This window comes from Danio rerio, chromosome 10, assembly GCF_049306965.1.
Source record: "Danio rerio strain Tuebingen ecotype United States chromosome 10, GRCz12tu, whole genome shotgun sequence".
Lineage (NCBI taxonomy): Eukaryota > Metazoa > Chordata > Actinopteri > Cypriniformes > Danionidae > Danio > Danio rerio.
The window spans coordinates 16,925,015-16,946,273 of record NC_133185.1 but is presented as its reverse complement, the minus strand read 5'-3'; the positions used below and the strand labels follow the sequence as shown (position 1 = coordinate 16,946,273).

General features: G+C 38.4%; 1 long non-coding RNA gene across 1 annotated transcript; it reads left to right on the top strand.

The window, feature by feature from the left end:
* Window positions 1-697: 697 nt before the first annotated feature.
* LOC141376264 (uncharacterized) lies at window positions 698-4,369 on the top strand. Its single transcript, XR_012386006.1, has 3 exons — window positions 698-970; window positions 1,168-1,523; window positions 1,672-4,369. It is a non-coding gene; the product is annotated as an uncharacterized lncRNA (long non-coding RNA).
* Window positions 4,370-21,259: the final 16,890 nt, after the last annotated feature.

The following is a 21,259-nucleotide window of genomic DNA, read 5'->3' as shown; positions in this document are numbered from 1 at the left end:
TGATTCTTGTACAAATTAGCATGTCATTAGCATGTTTCCAGTATGAGTTAGCATGTCATTAGCATGATTAGCATATGAGTAGCATGTTGCTAGCATGATTGGCATGTCATTAGCATGTTAGAATTATAAGCATTTGAAAGCACAGCTAATAACAGTCTATAGGACAGTTGCTAGGGTGCAGTATGTGGTAGTTAGGGGTGTGGCTAGAAAGTTAAAAGGCCATCAGTGATTGGCTGCTGGCTAGACTCAGTTAAATGAGCTCAGCCATTAGTCTGTATGACAGTCTGATGCTGAGTTATGAGCTCACAAAGTTTGATCCCATGTAAAGTCAATGAGAGTCTTTTGTAATGGAAGTCTACGGGACAGTTGCTAGGGTGCAGTATGTGGTAGTTAGGGGTGTGGCTAGAAAGTTAAAAGCTCATCAGTTATTGGCAGTTTGGTAGTCTGAGTTAAATAAGCTCAGCCATTAGTCTGTATGACAGTCAGATGCAGAGTTAAGAGCTCACAAAGTTTGATCCCATGTAAAGTCAATGAGAGTCTTTTGTAATGGAAGTCTACGGGACAGTTGCTAGGGTGCAGTATGTGGTAGTTAGGGGTGTGGCTAGAAAGTTAAAAGCTCATCAGTTATTGGCAGTTTGGTAGTCGGAGTTAAATGAGCTCAGCCTTTAGTCTGTATGACAGTCTGATGCAGAGTTATGAGCTCACAAAGTTTGATCCCATGTTAAGTCAATGAGAGTCTTTTGTAATGGAAGTCTACGGGACAGTTGCTAGGGTGCAGTATGTGGTAGTTAGGGGTGTGGCTAGAAAGTTAAAAGCTCATCAGTTATTGGCAGATTGTTAGTTGGAGTTAAATGAGCTCAGCCATTAGTCTGTAGGACAGTCTGATGCAGAGTTATGAGCTCACAAAGTTTGATCCCATGTTAAGTCAATGAGAGTCTTTTGAATGGAAGTCTACGGGACAGTTGCTAGGGTGCAGTATAAGGTATTTAGGGGTGTGTCTAGAAAGTTAAAAGCTCATCAGTTATTGGCAGTTTGGTAGTCGGAGTTAAATGAGCTCAGCCATTAGTCTGTATGACAGTCTGATTCAGAGTTATGAACTCACAAAGTTTGATCCCATGTTAAGTCAATGAGAGTCTTTTGAATTGAAGTCTATGGGACAGTTACTAGGGTCCAAAAGTGGTTGCTAGGGCGTGGCTAGAAAGTTTAAAGGTGATCAGTCATTGACAGTTTGATAGTCTGAGTTAAATGAGCTCAGTTAGAGTTCTGTGCGACAGTCTGACGCAGAGTTACGAGGTCACAAAGTTTGGTCCAATGTTAAGTCTATGGGATTTTTCCGACAGTCCCGGGACGTTTTTCGGAAAACCGAAAGTTGGATCAGTCTGAGGAGATATGGCATACCGAGTCAGACCAGTTTGGAGGTCTGGTGTGAGTTTGGTGGTAATAGCTTGAAAGTTCAAGGAGTAGATAGAGTTTGAATTTTAGTCTCAGAAGAAGAATAATAATAAAATTAATAATAATAATAAGTTTAAATAGTAGAACAGTAGTCTGGCTTTGACAAGCCAGCCTAATAATAAGTTTAAATAGTAGAACAGTAGTCTGGCTTTGACAAGCCAGCCTAATAAGTTTAGAAAGGATAACAGTAGTCTGGCTTTGACAAGCCAGCCTAACTAGACAGTAAAGTTCGTCGAGACAAACTTTGAGGCTGGCTTGACAAAGCCTGTTGGTAATAGTTTATTTAGTTTAACAACAGTTTGAAAAAGTATAAGTAGCATGTTATTAGCATGATTCTAGCATAGATTAGCATGTTATTAGCATGAATTAGCATCTTAATAGTACGATTCTAGCATGGATTAGCATGTTATTAGCATGAATTAGCATGATTCTAGCACGATTTAGCATGTTACTAGCATAATTCTAGCATGAATTAGTGTGTTATTAGCATGATTGTAGTAAAATTAGCATGTTACTACCATGATTCTAGCATGAATTAGCATGTTATTAGCATGATTCTAGCATGAATTAGCAGGTTATTAGCAAGATTCTAGTATGAACTAGCATGTCACTAGCATGATTCTAGTATGAATTAGCATGTCACTAGCATGAGTCTAGTATGAATTAGCATGTTACTAGCATGATTCTAGTATAAATTAGCATATTAGCATAATTCTAGCATGAATTAGCATGTTATTAGCATGATTCTAGCATGAATAAGCATGTTACTAGCATGATTCTAGCATGAATTAGCATGTTACTAGCATGATTCTAGTATGAATTAGCATGATTCTAGTGTGAATTAGCATGTTATTAGCATGATTCTAGTATGAGTTAGCATGTTATTAGCATGATTCTAGCATGAGTTAGCATGTTACTAGCATGATTCTAGCATAAATTAGCATGTTACTAGCATGATTCTAGGATGAACTAGCATGTTACTAGCATGATTCCAGTATGAATTAGCATGTTATTAGCATGATTCTAGCATGAATTAGCATGTTACTAGCATGATTCTAGTATAAATTAGCATGTTATTAGCATGATTCTAGCATGCATTAGCATGTCATTAGCATGATTCTAGCATGAATAAGCATGTTACTAGCATGAATTAGCATGTTACTAGCATGATTCTAGTATGAATTAGCATGATTCTAGTATGAATTAGCATGTTATTAGCATGATTCTAGTATGAGTTAACATGTTATTAGCATGATTCTAGCATGAGTTAGCATGTTACTAGCATGATTCTAGCATAAATTAGCATGTTACTAGCATGATTCTAGGATGAACTAGCATGAGTCTAGTATGAATTAGCATGTTATTAGCATGATTCCAGCATGCATTAGCATGTCATTAGCATGATTCTAGCATGAATAAGCATGTTACTAGCATGAATTAGCATGTTACTAGCATGATTCTAGTATGAATTAGCATGATTCTAGTATGAATTAGCATGTTATTAGCATGATTCTAGTATGAGTTAACATGTCATTAGCATGATTCTAGTATGAATTAGCATGTTATTAGCATGATTCTAGCATGAATTAGCATGTTACTAGCATGATTCCAGTATGAATTAGCATGTTATTAGCATGATTCTAGCATGAATTAGCATGTTACTAGCATGATTCTAGTATGAATTAGCATGTTACTAGCATGAGTTTGGTATGAATTAGCATGTCATTAGCATGATTCTAGTATGAATTAGCATGTTACTAGCATGAGTCTAGCATGGATTAGCATGAATTAGCATGTTATTAGTATGATTCTAGCATGGATTAGAATGTTATTAGCATGAATTAGCATGTTACTAGCCAGATTGTAGCATGAAGAAAGTGTTATTAACATGATTGTAGTAGAAATAGCATGAATTAGCATGTTATTAGCATGGTTCTAGTATGAGTTAGCATGTTACTAGCATGATTCTAGCATGAATTAGCATGTTACTAGCATGATTCTAGCATTAGTTAGCATGTTATTAGCATGATTCTAGTACAAATTAGCATGTCATTAGCATGTTTCCAGTATGAGTTAGCATGTCATTAGCATGATTAGCATATGAGTAGCATGTTGCTAGCATGATTGACATGTCATTAGCATGTTATAATTATTAGCATTTTATTGCACAGCTAATTACAGTCTATGGGACAGTTGCTAGGGTGCAGTATGTGGTAGTTAGGGGTGTGGCTAGAAAGTTAAAAGGCCATCAGTGATTGGCTGTTGGCTAGACTGAGTTAAATGAGCTCAGCCATTAGTCTGTATGACAGTCTGATGCAGAGTTATGAGCTTACAAAGTTTGATCCCATGTAAAGTCAATGAGAGTCTTTGTAATGGAAGTCTATGGGACAGTTGCTAGGGTGCAGTATGTGGTAGTTAGGGGTGTGGCTAGAAAGTTAAAAGCTCATCAGTTATTGGCAGTTTGGTAGTTGGAGTTAAATGAGCTCAGCCATTAGTCTGTAGGACAGTCTGATTCAGAGTTATGAGCTCATAAAGTTTGATCCCATGTTAAGTCAATGAGAGTCTATTGAATGGAAGTCTATGGGACAGTTACTAGGGTCCAAAAGTGGTTGCTAGGGCGTGGCTAGAAAGTTTAAAGGTGATCAGTCATTGGCAGTTTGATAGTCTGAGTTAAATGAGCCCAGTTAGAAGTCTGTGCAACAGTCTGACGCAGAGTTATGAGGTCACAAAGTTTGATCCAATGTTAAGTCTATGGGATTTTTCCGACAGTCCCGGGACGTTTTTCGGAAAACCGAAAGTCGGATCAGTCGGAAAAGATATAGCATAAAGAGTCAGACCAGTTTGGAGGTCTGGTGTGAGTTTGGTGGTAATAGTTTGAAAGTTCAAGGAGCAGATAGATTTTGAATTTTAGTCTCAGAAGAAGAATAAATAAAAATAATAATAATAAGTTTAAATAGGATAACAGTAGGTTGGCTTTGACAAGCCAGCCTAACTAGACAGTAAAGTTCGTCGAGACAAACTTTGAGGCTGGCTTGACAAAGCCTGTTGGTAATAGTTTGTTTAGTTTAAAAACAGTTTGAAAAAGTATAAGTAGCATGTTATTAGCATGATTCTAGCATGCATTAGCATGTTTCTAGCATGGATTAGCATGGATTAGCATGTTATTAGCATGAGTGTAGTACAAATTAGCATTTTATTAGCATGATTCTAGTATAAATTAGCATGTTTGAAAAAGTTTTTTCAAAGTTTGAAAAAGTATAAGTAGCATGTTATTAGCATGATTCTAGCATGCATTAGCATGTTTCTAGCATGGATTAGCATGGATTAGCATGTTATTAGCATGAGTGTAGTACAAATTAGCATTTTATTAGCATGATTTTAGTATAAATTAGCATGTTTGAAAAAGTTTTTTCAAAGTTTGAAAAAGTATAAGTAGCATGTTATTAGCATGATTCTAGCATGCATTAGCATGATTCTAGCATGGATTAGCATGTTATTAGCATGAGTGTAGTATAAATTAGCATTTTATTAGCATGATTCTAGTATAAATTAGCATGTTATTAGCATGCTTCTAGCATGAATTAGCATGTTACTAGCATGATTCTAGAATAAATTAGCATGTCACTAGCATGATTCTAGTATGAATTAGCATACTGCTAGCATGATTCTAGTATGAATTAGCAGGTTATTAGCATGATTTTAGCATGATTCTAGTATGAATTAGCATGTTACTAGAATGATTCTAGCATGAATTAGCATGTTACTCGCATGATTCTAGCATGAATTAGCATGTTATTAGCATGATTACAGTATGAATTAGCATGTTACTAGCATGATTCTAGCGTGAATTAGCATGTTATTAGCATGATTCTGGCATGCATTAGCATGTTACTAGCATGATTCTAGTATGAATTAGCATGTTATTAGCATGATTCTAGTATGAATTAGCATGTTACTAGCATGATTCTAGTATGAATTAGCATGTCACATAGCATGCTTAGGTGGTTGCTAGGGTATTCTGAGTGGTTGCTAAGTCGTTGCTAGGCAGTTGCTAGGGTGTCCTGAGTGGTTGCTAGGTGGTTGCTAAGATGTTGCTAGGCGGTTGCTAGGCTGTTGCTAGGTGGTTGCTATGGTGTTCTGAGTGGTTGCTAGGTGGTTGCTAAGGCGTTGCTAGGCGGTTGCTAGGGTGTTCTGAGTGGTTGCTAAGATGTTGCTAGGTGGTTGCTAGGGTGTTCTGAGTGGTTACTAAGGTGTTGCTAGGCGGTTGCTAGGGTGTTCTAAGTGGTTGCTAGGTTGTTGCTAAGGTGTTGCTAGGTGGTTGCTAGGGTGTTCTGAGTGGTTGCTAGGTGGTTGCTAAGGTGTTGCTAGGTGGTTGCTAAGGAGTCCTAAGTGGTTGCTAAGCGGTTGCTAAGGTGTTGCTAGGTGGTTGCTAGGGTATTCTGAGTGGTTGCTAAGGCGTTGCTAGGCGGTTGCTAGGGTGTCCTGAGTGGTTGCTAGGTGGTTGCTAAGGTGTTGCTAGGTGGTTGCTAGGGTGTCCTGAGTGGTTGCTTGGTGGTTGCTAAGGCGTTGCTAGGCGGTTGCTAGGGTGTTCTGACTGGTTGCTAGGTGGTTGCTAAGGTGTTGCTAGGCGGTTGCTAAGGTGTCCCAAGTGGTTGCTTGGTGGTTGCTAAGGTGTTGCTAGGTGGTTGCTAAGGTATTCTGAGTGGTTGCTAAGGCGTTGCTAGGCGGTTGCTAGGGTGTCCTGAGTGGTCACTAGGCCCTTATTAAGGCATTACTAGGCCGTTGCTAGGTGGTTGCTAGGCGATTGCTAGGGTAATTTGGATGGTTGCTAGGCAGTTGCTAGGGTACCCTGGTTGGTTACTAGGCAAGCCTCACATACATGCTTGATAAAACATTTATACTTAGTAAGCATTTCTAGCAAGTTACAGTACTTGGCTAGTCAATATTAGCATGTAGCTAATCACTGCTAGCATGTGTAGCATTTAGGAAGTTCCGTTTGCTAGCATGAGTCAAACGAGCCAATCTCCAAGTTTCTACGATGTTCTGATGCTGAGATATAGCTGTTGATGAATGGTTGCTAGGGTACTCTGTTTTGTTGCTATGGGCGAGGTTACAGAGTGCACTTGATTGTGGTTTGCTGTCTAAGTCAAATGAACCAACCCCCATGTCTCTATGACACTGCTATGCAAAGATATGCATCTTGGCCTATTTTGATGGAAGTCTATGGAATCAATTTGGGGGCGTGGCTTGTGAGCTTCATTATCATATTGAGATGCTCATTGGTTGTCTGAGTCAGATGAGCCATCCCCCAAGTCAATAGGACACTGCTAAGCAAAGGTATGCATGTAGGCCAGTTATTAACATGAGTTAGTATGAATGAGTTGAATGAATGAGTTAGTATTATTAGTATGAATTAGCATGTTACTAGCATGATTCTTGTACAAATTAGCATGTCATTAGTATGTTTCCAGTATGAGTTAGCATGTCATTAGCATGATTAGCATATGAGTAGCATGTTGCTAGCATGATTGGCATGTCATTAGCATGTTAGAATTATAAGCATTTGAAAGCACAGCTAATTACAGTCTATAGGACAGTTGCTAGGGTGCAGTATGTGGTAGTTAGGGGTGTGGCTAGAAAGTTAAAAGGCCATCAGTGATTGGCTGCTGGCTAGACTGAGTTAAATGAGCTCAGCCATTAGTCTCTATGACAGTCTGATGCAGAGTTATGAGCTCACAAAGTTTGATCCCATGGAAAGTCAATGAGAGTCTTTTGTAATGGAAGTCTACGGGACAGTTGCTAGGGTGCAGTATGTGGTAGTTAGGGGTGTGGCTAGAAAGTTAAAAGCTCATCAGTTATTGGCAGTTTGGTAGTCTGAGTTAAATGAGCTCAGCCATTAGTCTGTATGACAGTCTGATGCAGAGTTATGAGCTCACAAAGTTTGATCCCATGTAAAGTCAATGAGAGTCTTTTGTAATGGAAGTCTACGGGACAGTTGCTAGGGTGCAGTATGTGGTAGTTAGGGGTGTGGCTAGAAAGTTAAAAGCTCACCAGTTATTGGCAGTTTGGTAGTCGTAGTTAAATGAGCTCAGCCATTAGTCTGTAGGACAGTCTGATCCAGAGTTATGAGCTCACAAAGTTTGATCCCATGTTAAGTCAATGAGAGTCTTTTGAATGGAAGTCTATGGGACAGTTTCTAGGGTCCAAAAGTGGTTGCTAGGGCGTGGCTAGAAAGTTTAAAGGTGATCAGTCATTGGCAGTTTGATAGCCTGAGTTAAATGAGCCCAGTTAGAGTTCTGTGCGACAGTCTGACGCAGAGTTACGAGGTCACAAAGTTTGGTCCAATGTTAAGTCTATGGGATTTTTCCGACAGTCCCGGGACGTTTTTCGGAAAACCGAAAGTTGGATCAGTCTGAGGAGATATGGCATACCGAGTCAGACCAGTTTGGAGGTCTGGTGTGAGTTTGGTGGTAATAGCTTGAAAGTTCAAGGAGTAGATAGAGTTTGAATTTTAGTCTCAGAAGAAGAATAATAACTAGATTATTAAAGTTCGTCGAGACAAACTTTAGGCTGGCTTGAGAAAGCTTTAAAGCATTTTTAAGTTAAAAGTAGCTAAAAGTTTTAAAGCAGTTTAAAATTTAAAGTAGTTTAAAGTTTTAAACCAGTTTAAAGTAGCTTAACGTTTTAAAGCAGTTTAAAGTAGCTTAAAGTTTTAAAGCAGTTTTAAGTTTAAAGTAGATTAAAGTCTTAAAGCAGTTTTAAGTTTGAAGTAGTTTAAAGTTTAGCTTGACTCTAGCATAAATTAGCATGTTACTACCATGAATTAGCATGTTATTAGCATGATTCTAGGATGCATTAGCATGTTACTAGCATGATTCTAGCATGAAATAGCATGTTACTAGCATGATTCTAGCATGAATTAGCATGATTCTAGCATGAATTAGCATGTTATTAGCATGATTCTAGCATGAATTAGCATGTTACTAGCATTATTCTAGCATGAATTAGCATGTTACTAGCATGATTCTAGCACAAATTAGCATGTTGTTAGCATTATTCTAGCATGAATTAGCATGTTACTAGCATAATATAGCATGATTCTAGCATGAATTAGCATGTTACTAGAATGATTCTAGCACAAACTAGCATGTTATTAGCATGATTCTAGCATAAATTAGCTCAATTCTATCATGAATTAGCATGATTCTAGCATGACATAGCATGCTATAAGCATGATTTAGCATGGATTAGCATGCTACTAGCATGAATTAGCATGTTACTAGCATGATTCTAGCATTAATTCGCATGATTCTAACATGAATTAGCATGTTGTTAGCATGATTCTAGCATGACTTAGCATGTTATTAGCATGTTACTAGCATGATTCTAGCATGATTCTAGCATGTTACTAGCATGAATTAGCATGTTACTAGCATGACTCTAGCAATAATTAGCATGATTCTAGCATGAATTGGCATGTTGTTAGCATGATTCTAGCATAACAGCATTGTATTAGCATAATTCTAGCATGGATTAGCATGCTACTAGCATGATTCTAGCATGAATTAGCATGTTACTAGCATGATTCTAACATGATTCTAACATGAATTAGCATGATTCTAGCATAGATTAGCATGTTACTAGCATGATTCTAACATGAATTAGCATGTTACTAGCATGATTCTAACATGAATTAGCATGTCACTAGCATGATTCTAGCATGAATTAGCATGTTATTAGCATGATTCTAGCATGAATTAGCATGTTGTTAGCATGATTCTAGCATGACCTAGCATGATATTAGCATGATTCTAGCATGACTAAGCATGTTACTAGCATGATTCTAACATGAATTAGTATGTTACTACCATGATTCTAACATGAATTAGCATGATTCTAGCATGAAATGGCATGTTATTAGCATGATTCTAGCATGAATTAGCATGTTACTAGCATGATTCTAGCATGGATTAGCATGATTCTAGCATGGATTAGCATGGTACTAGCATGAATCTAGCATAAATTAGCATGATTCTAGCATGGATTAGCAAGTTATTAGCATGATTCTAGCATGAATTAGCATGATTCTAGCATGACTTAGCATGTTACTAGCATGATTCTAGCATGAATTAGCATGTTACTAGCATGATAGATAGATTAAAACAGTTTGAAGATAGATAGATAGATAGATAGATAGATAGATAGATAGATAGATAGATAGATAGATAGATAGATAGATAGATAGATAGATAGATAGATAGATAGATAAAAGCAGTTTATAGATAGATAGATAGATAGATAGATAGATAGATAGATAGATAGATAGATAGATAGATAGATAGATAGATAGATAGATAGATAGATAGATAAAAGCAGTTTATAAATAGATGATAGATAGATAGATAGATAGATCGATAGATAGATAGATAGATAGATAGATAGATAGATAGATAGATAGATAGATAGATAGATAGATAGATAGATAGATAGATAGATAGATAGATAGATAGATAGATAGATAGATAGATAGATAGATAGATAAAAGCAGTTTATAGATAGATAGATAGATAGATAGATAGATAGATAGATAGATAGATAGATAGATAGATAGATAGATAGATAGATAGATAGATAGATAGATAGATAGATAGATAGATAGATAGATAGATAGATAAAAGCAGTTTATAAATAGATAGATAGATAGATAGATAGATAGATAGATAGATAGATAGATAGATAGATAGATAGATAGATAGATAGATAGATAGATAGATAGATAGATAGATAGATAGATAGATAGATAGATAGATAGATAGATAGATAGATAGATAGATTAAAGCAGTTTATAAATAGATAGATAGATAGATAGATAGATAGATAGATAGATAGATAGATAGATAGATAGATAGATAGATAGATAGATAGATAGATAGATAGATAGATAGATAGATAGATAGATAGATAGATAGATAGATAGATAGATAGATTAAAGCAGTTTATAGATAGATGGATAGATGGATAGATAGATTGATTAAAGCAGTTTATAGATAGATGATAGATAGATAGATAGATAGATAGATAGATAGATAGATAGATAGATAGATAGATAGATAGATAGATAGATAGATAGATAGATAGATAGATTAAAGCAGTTTATAAATAGATAGATAGATAGATAGATAGATAGATAGATAGATAGATAGATAGATAGATAGATAGATAGATAGATAGATAGATAGATAGATAGATAGATAGATAGATAGATAGATAGATAGATAGATAGATAGATAGATAGATAGATAAAAGCAGTTTATAGATAGATAGATAGATAGATAGATAGATAGATAGATAGATAGATAGATAGATAGATAGATAGATAGATAGATAGATAGATAGATAGATAGATAGATAGATAGATAGATAGATAGATAGATAGATAGATAGATAGATAGATAGATAAAAGCAGTTTATAGATAGATAGATAGATAGATAGATAGATAGATAGATAGATAGATAGATAGATAGATAGATAGATAGATAGATAGATAGATAGATAGATAGATAGATAGATAGATAGATAGATAGATAGATAGATAGATAAAAGCAGTTTATAAATAGATAGATAGATAGATAGATAGATAGATAGATAGATAGATAGATAGATAGATAGATAGATAGATAGATAGATAGATAGATAGATAGATAGATAGATAGATAGATAGATAGATTAAAGCAGTTTATAGATAGATGGATAGATGGATAGATAGATTGATTAAAGCAGTTTATAGATAGATGATAGATAGATAGATAGATAGATAGATAGATAGATAGATAGATAGATAGATAGATAGATAGATAGATAGATAGATAGATAGATAGATAGATAGATAGATAGATAGATAGATAGATAGATAGATAGATAGATAGATAGATAGATAGATAGATAGATAGATAGATTAAAGCAGTTTATAAATAGATAGATAGATAGATAGATAGATAGATAGATAGATAGATAGATAGATAGATAGATAGATAGATAGATAGATAGATAGATAGATAGATAGATAGATAGATAGATAGATAGATAGATAGATAGATAGATAGATAGATAGATAAAAGCAGTTTATAGATAGATAGATAGATAGATAGATAGATAGATAGATAGATAGATAGATAGATAGATAGATAGATAGATAGATAGATAGATAGATAGATAGATAGATAGATAGATAGATAGATAGATAGATAGATAAAAGCAGTTTATAAATAGATAGATAGATAGATAGATAGATAGATAGATAGATAGATAGATAGATAGATAGATAGATAGATAGATAGATAGATAGATAGATAGATAGATAGATAGATAGATAGATAGATAGATAGATAGATAGATAGATTAAAGCAGTTTATAAATAGATAGATAGATAGATAGATAGATAGATAGATAGATAGATAGATAGATAGATAGATAGATAGATAGATAGATAGATAGATAGATAGATAGATAGATAGATAGATAGATAGATAGATAGATAGATAGATAGATAGATAGATAGATAGATTAAAGTAGTTTATAGATAGATGGATAGATGGATAGATAGATCGATTAAAGCAGTTTATAGATAGATGATAGATAGATAGATAGATAGATAGATAGATAGATAGATAGATAGATAGATAGATAGATAGATAGATAGATAGATAGATAGATAGATAGATAGATAGATAGATAGATAGATAAAAGCAGTTTGAAAAAGGATAGATAGATAGCTTTGAGGTCACAAAGTTAGATCTATTGTTAAGTCAATGACAGTCTTTTGCAATAAAAGTCTATGGGACAGTTGTTGCTAGGGTGCAGTATCTGGTAGTTAGGGTGTGGCTAGAAGGTTAAAAGCTCTTCAGTTATTGGCAGTTTGGTAGTCTAAGTTAAATGAGCTCAGCCATTAGTCTGTATGACAGTCTGATGCAGAGTTATAAGCTCACAAAGTTTGATCCCATGTTAAGTCAATGAGAGTCTTTTGAATGGAAGTCTATGGGACAGTTTCTAGGGTCCAAAAGTGGTTGCTAGGGCGTGGCCAGAAAGTTAAAACCTCATCAGTTATTGGCAGTTAGGTAGTCTGAGTTAAATGAGCCCAGTTAGAAGTCTGTGTGACAGTCTGATGCAGAGTTATGAGGTCACAAAGTTTGGTCCAATGTTAAGTCTATGGGATTTTTCCGACGGTCCCGGGACGTTTTTCGGAAAATCGAAAGTCAGATCAGTCGGAAAAGATATGGCATACCGAGTCAGAATAGTTTGGAGGTCTGGTGTGAGTTTGGTGGTCATAGCTCGAAAGCTCTAGGAGGAGATAGATTTTGAATCTTAGTCTCAGAAGAAGAAGAAGAACTAGAATTGTACATTTCCTAAAGGAAATGTGAATGGGGTTTGCGTGGCAAATCCATGGGGTACAATGTATTTGTTTTGGTTGCTAGGGTGTTCTGAATGGTTGCTAGGGTGTTCTGAGTGGTTGCTAAGTTGTTGCTAGGCAGTTGCTAGGGTGTCCTGAGTGGTTACTAGGTGGTTGCTAAGGTGTTGCTAGGCAGTTGCTAGGGTGTCCTGAGTGGTTGCTAGGTGGTTGCTAGGCGGTTGCTAAGGTGTCCTAAGTGGTTGCTAGGTGGTTGCTAAGGTGTTGCTAGGTGGTTGCTAGGGTATTCTAAGTGGTTGCTAAGGCGTTGCTAGGCGGTTGCTAGGGTGTCCTGAGTGGTTGCTAGGTGGTTGCTAAGGTGTTGCTAGGTGGTTGCTAGGGTATTCTAAGTGGTTGCTAGGTGGTTGCTAAGGTGTTGCTAGGTGGTTGCTAAGGTGTCCTAAGTGGTTGCTAGGTGGTTGCTAAGGTGTTGCTAGGCAGTTGCTAGGGTGTCCTGAGTGGTTGCTAGGTGGTTGCTAGGCGGTTGCTAAGGTGTCCTAAGTGGTTGCTAAGTGTTGCTAGGTGCTTGCTAGGGTATTCTAAGTGGTTGCTAAGGCGTTGCTAGGAGGTTGCTAGGGTTTCCTGAGTGGTTGCTAGGTGGTTGCTAAGGTGTTGCTAGGTGGTTGCTAGGGTGTCCTAAGTGGTTGCTAGGTGGTTGCTAAGGTGTTGCTAGGCGGTTGCTAAGGTGTTCTGAGTGGTTGCTAGGTGGTTGCTAAGGTGTTGCTAGGTGGTTGCTAAGTTGTCCTAAGTGGTTGCTAGGTGGTTGCTAAGGTGTTGCTAGGTGGTTGCTAGGGTATTCTAAGTGGTTGCTAAGGCGTTGCTAGGCAGTTGCTAGGATGTCCTGAGTGGTTGCTAGGTGGTTGCTAAGGTGTTGCTAGGCGGTTGCTAGGGTGTTCTGAGTGGTTGCTAGGTGGTTGCTAAGGTGTTGCTAGGTGGTTGCTAGGGTATTCTAAGTGGTTGCTAAGGTGTTGCTAGGCGGTTGCTAGGGTGTCCTGAGTGGTCGCTAGGCCCTTACTAAGGCATTACTAGGCGGTTGCTAGGAGGTTGCTAGGCGGTTGCTAGGGTAATTTGGGTGGTTGCTAGGTGGTTGCTAGGGTACTCTGGGTGGTTACTAGGCAAGCCTCACATACATGCCTGATAAAATATTTATACTTAGTAAGCATTTCTAGCAAGTTACAGTACTTGGCTAGTCAATATTAGCATGTAGCTAGTCACTGCTAGCATGTGTAGCATATAGGAAGTTCCGTTTGCTATCATGAGTCAAACGAGCCAATCCCCAAGTCTCTACGATGTTCCGATGCTGAGATATAGCTGTTGATGAATGGTTGCTAGGGTACTCTGTTTTGTTGCTATGGGCAAGGTTACAGAGTGAACTTGAATGTGGTTGGCTGTCCAAGTCAAATGAGCCAACCCCCAAGTCAATAGGACACTGCCAAGCAAAGATATGCATGTAGGCCAGTTATAATGGCAGTCTATGGGATCAGTTTGGGGGCGTGGCTTGTGAGATTCATTATCATATTGAGATGCTCATTGGTTGTCTGAGTCAGATGAGCCATCCCCCAAGCCAATAGGACACTGCTAAGCAAAGATATGCATGTAGGCCAGTTATAATGGAAGTCTATGGGACCAGTTTGGGGGCGTGGCTTGTGAGCTTCATTATCATATTGAGATGCTGATTGGTTGTCTGAGTCAGATGAGCCATCCCCCAAGCCAATGGGACACTGCTAAGCAAAGATATGCATGTAGGCCAGTTATAATGGCAGTCTATGCGATCAGTTTGGGGGCGTGGCTTGTGAGCTTCATTATCATACTGAGATGCTGATTGGTTGTCTGAGTCAAATGAGCCCACCCACGGGTCTCTATGACACTCCTATGTAATGTTATAGATGTGTGACCTTTATAATGGAAGTCAATGGGATCTGCAATGGGACATCCCACCCCATGTTAAGTCAATGGGGCACTTATTAGGGGTCTTTAAGTGGTTTGGGGGGGCGTGGCTTGTGAGCTTCAAAATCATAATGAGATGCTGATTGGTTGCCTGAGTCAAATAAGCCCACCCCCAAGTCAGTATGACACTGCTATGTACTGTGATTGACATGTGACATTTATAATGGGAGTCAATGTAATGAATGGGACTCAATGGGCAATGTAAAGTCAATGGGGACCACTTTGGGACGTCCTAGCACCCCAGGGGAACAACCTATACCCCCTTTCGGGGTACGTTCTCACTTAGGCTGCAACCCCCTACAGATGTTGTGAATCCCATATTTCTATGAAATTCACAATGGACGCAGTGACTGGTTAAAGTTCGGCTCCATGTAAAGTCAATGGAGACTTTGGGACGTCCTAGCTCCCCAGGGGTACAACATTTACCGCCTTTCGGGGTGTGGTTTGAAGCCTCCTATAACCCTCTCGAGATGTCGCGAATCCCATGTCTCTACGAATTTCCGTGTTGGCGCTACGGCGATTTCCGGGAATAGTATCTTACGAGTGTCTAGAAAATGAATGGGAGTCAATGGGGCCAATGTAAGTCAATGGGGACCACTTTGGGACGTCCTAGCGCCACAGGGTACAACTTATACCCCCCTGCGAGGTATGTTCTCACTTAGGCTGCAACCCCCTACAGATGCTGTGAATCCCATATTTCTATGAAATTCACACTCGGTGCTATGATTCGTCAAAGTACGGCTCAATGTTAAGTCTATGGGATTTTTGGGGGGGTTTTTTGGCCCCTGCGGGGCCAAAAAACCCCCCACCCCTTATAAAAGTCATAGCACACCATTCCCGATAAGACCGCACGATTTGAGCCCACTTTCAAGGGTCTGGGACGAAAACTGCGGGACTAGTTACGCGCCGAAAACGCACGGAAGAAGAATAATAATAAGAAGCCATGCACAATTGTAAGAATGGACTTTGCCTAAGGCAAACCCCATTAATAATATATAAAAAAAATAATAAGTTTAAATAGGATTTCAGTAGTCTGGCTTGTTTCTCAAGCCAGCCTAATAAAACTAGACAGTAAAGTTCGTCGAGACAAACTTTGAGGCTGGCTTGACAAAGCCTGTTGGTAATAGTTTGTTTAGTTTAAAAACAGTTTGAAAAAGTATAAGTAGCATGTTATTAGCATGATTCTAGCATGCATTAGCATGTTTCTAGCATGGATTAGCATGTTATTAGCATGAGTGTAGTACAAATTAGCATTTTATTAGCATGATTCTAGTATAAATTAGCATGTTTGAAAAAGTTTTTTCAAAGTTTGAAAAAGTATAAGTAGCATGTTATTAGCATGATTCTAGCATGCATTAGCATGATTCTAGCATGGATTAGCATGTTATTAGCATGAGTGTAGTATAAATTAGCATTTTATTAGCATGATTCTAGTATAAATTAGCATGTTATTAGCATGCTTCTAGCATGAATTAGCATGTTACTAGCATGATTCTAGAATAAATTAGCATGTCACTAGCATGATTCTAGTATGAATTAACATACTGCTAGCATGATTCTAGTATGAATTAGCAGGTTATTAGCATGATTTTAGCATGAATTAGCATGATTCTAGTATGAATTAGCATGTTACTAGAATGATTCTAGCATGAATTAGCATGTTACTCGCATGATTCTAGCATGAATTAGCATGTTATTAGCATGATTATAGTATGAATTAGCATGTTACTAGCATGATTCTAGTATGAATTAGCATGTTACTAGCATGATTCTAGTAAAATTTAGCATGTTACTAGCATGATTCTAGCTTGAATTAACATGTTACTAGCATGATTCTAGCATGAATTAGCATGTTATTAGCAAGATTCTATTATAAATTAGCATGTTATGAGCATGATTGTAGTATGAATTAACATGTTACTAGAATGATTCTAGTATGAATTAGCATGTCACATAGCATGATTAGGTGGTTGCTAGGGTATTCTGATTGGTTACTAAGTCGTTGCTAGGCAGTTGCTGGGGTATCCTGAGTGGTTGCTAGGTGGTTGCTAAGGTGTTGCTAGGCGGTTGCTAGGGTGTTCTGAGTGGTTGCTAGGTGGTTGCTAAGGTGTTGCTAGGTGGTTGCTAAGGTGTCCTAAGTGGTTGCTAGGTAGTTGCTAGGGTATTCTGAGTGGTTGCTAAGGCGTTGCTAGGGGGTTGCTAGGGTGTCCTGAGTGGTTGCTAGGTGGTTGCTAAGGCATCGCTAGGTGGTTGCTAGGGTGTCCTGAGTGGTTGCTAGGTGGTTGCTAAGGCGTTGCTAGGCAGTTGCTAGGGTGTTCTGAGTGGTTGCTAGGTGGTTGCTAAGGTGTTGCTAGGCGGTTGCTAAGGTGTCCCAAGTGGTTGCTAGGTGGTTGCTAAGGTGTTGCTAGGTGGTTGCTAAGGTATTCTAATTGGTTGCTAAGGCATTGCTAGGCGGTTGCTAGGGTGTCCTGAGTGGTCGCTAGGCCCTTACTAAGGCATTACTAGGCCGTTGCTAGGCGGTTGCTAGGGTAATTTGGGTGGTTGCTAGGCAGTTGCTAGGGTACCCTTGGTGGTTACTAGGCAAGCCTCACATACATGCTTGATAAAACATTTAAACTAAGTAAGCATGTCTAGCAAGTTACAGTACTTGGCTAGTCAATATTAGCATGTAGCTAATCACTGCTAGCATGTGTAGCATATAGGAAGTTCCGTTTGCTAGCATGAGTCAAACGAGCCAATCTCCAAGTCTCTACGATGTTCTGATGCTGAGATATAGCTGTTGATGAATGGTTGCTAGGGTACTTTGTTTTGTTGCTATGGGCGAGGTTACAAAGTGCACTTGAATGTGGTTGGCTGTCTAAGTCAAATGAACCAACCCCCATGTCTCTATGACACTGCTATGCAAAGATATGCATCTTGGCCTATTTTAATGGAAGTCTATGGAATCAATTTGGGGGCGTGGCTTGTGAGCTTCATTATCATATTGAGATGCTCATTGGTTGTCTGAGTCAGATGAGCCATCCCCCAAGTCAATAGGACACTGCTAAGCAAAGGTATGCATGTAGGCCAGTTATTAACATGAGTTAGTATGAATGAGTTGAATGAATGAGTTAGTATTATTAGTATGAATTAGCATGTTACTAGCATGATTCTTGTACAAATTAGCATGTCATTAGCATGTTTCCAGTATGAGTTAGCATGTCATTAGCATGATTAGCATATAAGTAGCATGTTGCTAGCATGATTGGCATGTCATTAGTATGTTAGAATTATAAGCATTTGAAAGCACAGCTAATTACAGTCTATAGGACAGTTGCTAGGGTGCAGTATGTGGTAGTTAGGGGTGTGGCTAGAAAGTTAAAAGGCCATCAGTGATTGGCTGCTGGCTAGACTGAGTTAAATGAGCCCAGCCATTAGTCTCTATGACAGTCTGATGCAGAGTTATGAGCTCACAAAGTTTGATCCCATGTTAAGTCAATGAGAGTCTTTTGTAATGGAAGTCTACGGGACAGTTGCTAGGGTGCAGTATGTGGTAGTTAGGGGTGTGGCTAGAAAGTTAAAAGCTCATCAGTTATTTGCAGTTTGGTAGTCTGAGTTAAATGAGCTCAGCCATTAGTCTCTATGACAGTCTGATGCAGAGTTATGAGCTCACAAAGTTTGATTCCATGTAAAGTCAATGAGAGTCTTTTGTAATGGAAGTCTACGGGACAGTTGCTAGGGTGCAGTATGTGGTAGTTAGGGGTGTGGCTAGAAAGTTAAAAGCTCATCAGTTATTGGCAGTTTGGTATTCGGAGTTAAATGAGCTCAGCCATTAGTCTGTGGGACAGTCTGATGCAGAGTTATGAGCTCACAAAGTTTGATCCCATGTAAAGTCAATGAGAGTCTTTTGAATGGAAGTCTATGGGACAGTTTCTAGGGTCTAAAAGTGGTTGCTAGGGCGTGGCTAGAAAGTTTAAAGGTGATCAGTCATTGACAGTTTGATAGTCTGAGTTAAATGAGCCCAGTTAGAGTTCTGTGCGACAGTCTGACGCAGAGTTACGAGGTCACAAAGTTTGGTCCAATGTTAAGTCTATGGGATTTTTCCGACAGTCCCGGGACGTTTTTCGGAAAACCGAAAGTCCAATCAGTCTGAGGAGATATAGCATACCGAGTCAGAATAGTTTGGAGGTCTGGTGTGAGTTTGGTGGTAATAGTTCGAAAGTTCAAGGAGTAGATAGAGTTTGAATTTTAGTCTCAGAAGAAGAATAATAATAAAATTAATAATAATAAGTTTAAATAGTAGAACAGTAGTCTGGCTTTGACAAGCCAGCCTAATAATAAGTTTAAATAGCATAACAGTAGGTTGGCTTTGACAAGCCAGCCTAATTAGCATGTCACTAGCATGAGTCTAGTATGAATTAGCATGTTACTAGCATGATTCTAGAATAAATTAGCATGTTATTAGCATGATTCTAGCATGAATTAGCATGTTATTAGCATGATTCTAGTATGAATTAGCATGTCACTAGCATGAGTCTAGTATGAATTAGCATGTTACTAGCATGATTCTAGTATAAATTAGCATGTTATTAGCATGATTCTAGCATGAATAAGCATGTTACTAGCATGATTCTAGCATGAATTAGCATGTTACTAGCATGATTCTAGTATGAATTAGCATGATTCTAGTATGAATTAGCATGTTATTAGCATGATTCTAGTATGAGTTAGCATGGTATTAGCATGATACTAGCATGAGTTAGCATGTTACTAGCTTGATTCTAGCATAAATTAGCATGTTACTAGCATGATTCTAGGATGAACTAGCAAGTTACTAGCATGATTCCAGTATGAATTAGCATGTTATTAGCATGATTCTAGCATGAATTAGCATGTTACTAGCATGATTCCAGTAAGAATTAGCATGTTAATAGCATGAGTCTAGTATGAATTAGCATGTCATTAGGTTGATTCTAGTATGAATTAGCATGTTATTAGCATGATTCTAGCATGAATTAGCATGTTACTAGCATGATTCCAGTATGAATTAGCATGTTATTAGCATGATTCTAGCATGAATTAGCATGTTTCTAGCATGATTCCAGTATGAATTAGCATGTTACTAGCATGATTCTAGCATGAATTAGCATGTTACTAGCACGATTTTAGCATGAATCAGCATGATTCTAGCATGAAGTTAACATGTTGTTATTATGATTCTAGCATGAATTAGCATGTTGTTAGCATGATTCTAGCACGAATTAGCATGTGCTAAGGTGTTGCTAGGTGGTTGCTAAGGTGTTGCTAGACGGTTGCTAGGGTGTCCTAAGTGGTTGCTAGGTGGTTGCTAAGGTGTTGCTAGGCGGTTGCTAGGGTGTTCTGAGTGGTTGCTAGGTGGTTGCTAAGGTGTTGCTGGGTGGTTACTAAGGTGTCCTAAGTGGTTGCTAGATGGTTGCTAGGGTATTCTGAGTGGTTGCTAAGGCGTTGCTAGGTGGTTGCTAGGGTGTCCTGAGTGGTTGCTAGGTGGTTGCTAAGATGTTGCTAGGTGGTTGCTAAGGTGTCCTGAGTGGTTGCTAGGTGGTTGCTAAGGCGTTGCTAGGCAGTTGCTAGGGTGTTATGAGTGGTTGCTAGGTGGTTGCTAAGGTGTTGCTAGGCGGTTGCTAAGGTGTCCCAAGTGGTTGCTAGGTGGTTGCTAGGGTGTTGCTAGGTGGTTGCTAAGGTATTCTGAGTGGTTGCTAAGGCGTTGCTAGGCGGTTGCTAGGGTGTCCTGAGTGGTCGCTAGGCCCTTACTAAGGCATTACTAGGCCGTTGCTAGGTGGTTGCTAGGCGGTTGCTAGGGTAATTTGGGTGGTTGCTAGGCAGTTGCTAGGGTACCCTGGTTGGTTACTAGGCAAGCCTCACATACATGCTTGATAAAACATTTATACTTAGTAAGCATTTCTAGCAAGTTACAGTACTTGGCTAGTCAATATTAGCATGTAGCTAATCACTGCTAGCATGTGCAGCATTTAGGAAGTTCCGTTTGCTAGCATGAGTCAAACGAGCCAATCTCCAAGTCTCTACGATGTTCTGATGCTGAGATATAGCTGTTGATGAATGGTTGCTAGGGTACTCTGTTTTGTTGCTATGGGCGAGGTTACAGAGTGCACTTGAATGTGGTTGGCTGTCTAAGTCAAATGAACCAACCCCCATGTCTCTGTGACACTGCTATGCAAAGATATGCATCTTGGCCTATTTTAATGAAAGTCTATGGAATCAATTTGGGGGCGTGGCTTGTGAGCTTCATTATCATATTGAGATGCTCATTGGTTGTCTGAGTCAGATGAGCCATCCCCCAAGTCAATAGGACACTGCTAAGCAAAGATATGCATGTAGGCCAGTTATTAACATGAGTCTAGTATGAATTAGCATGTTACTAGCATGATTCTTGTACAAAT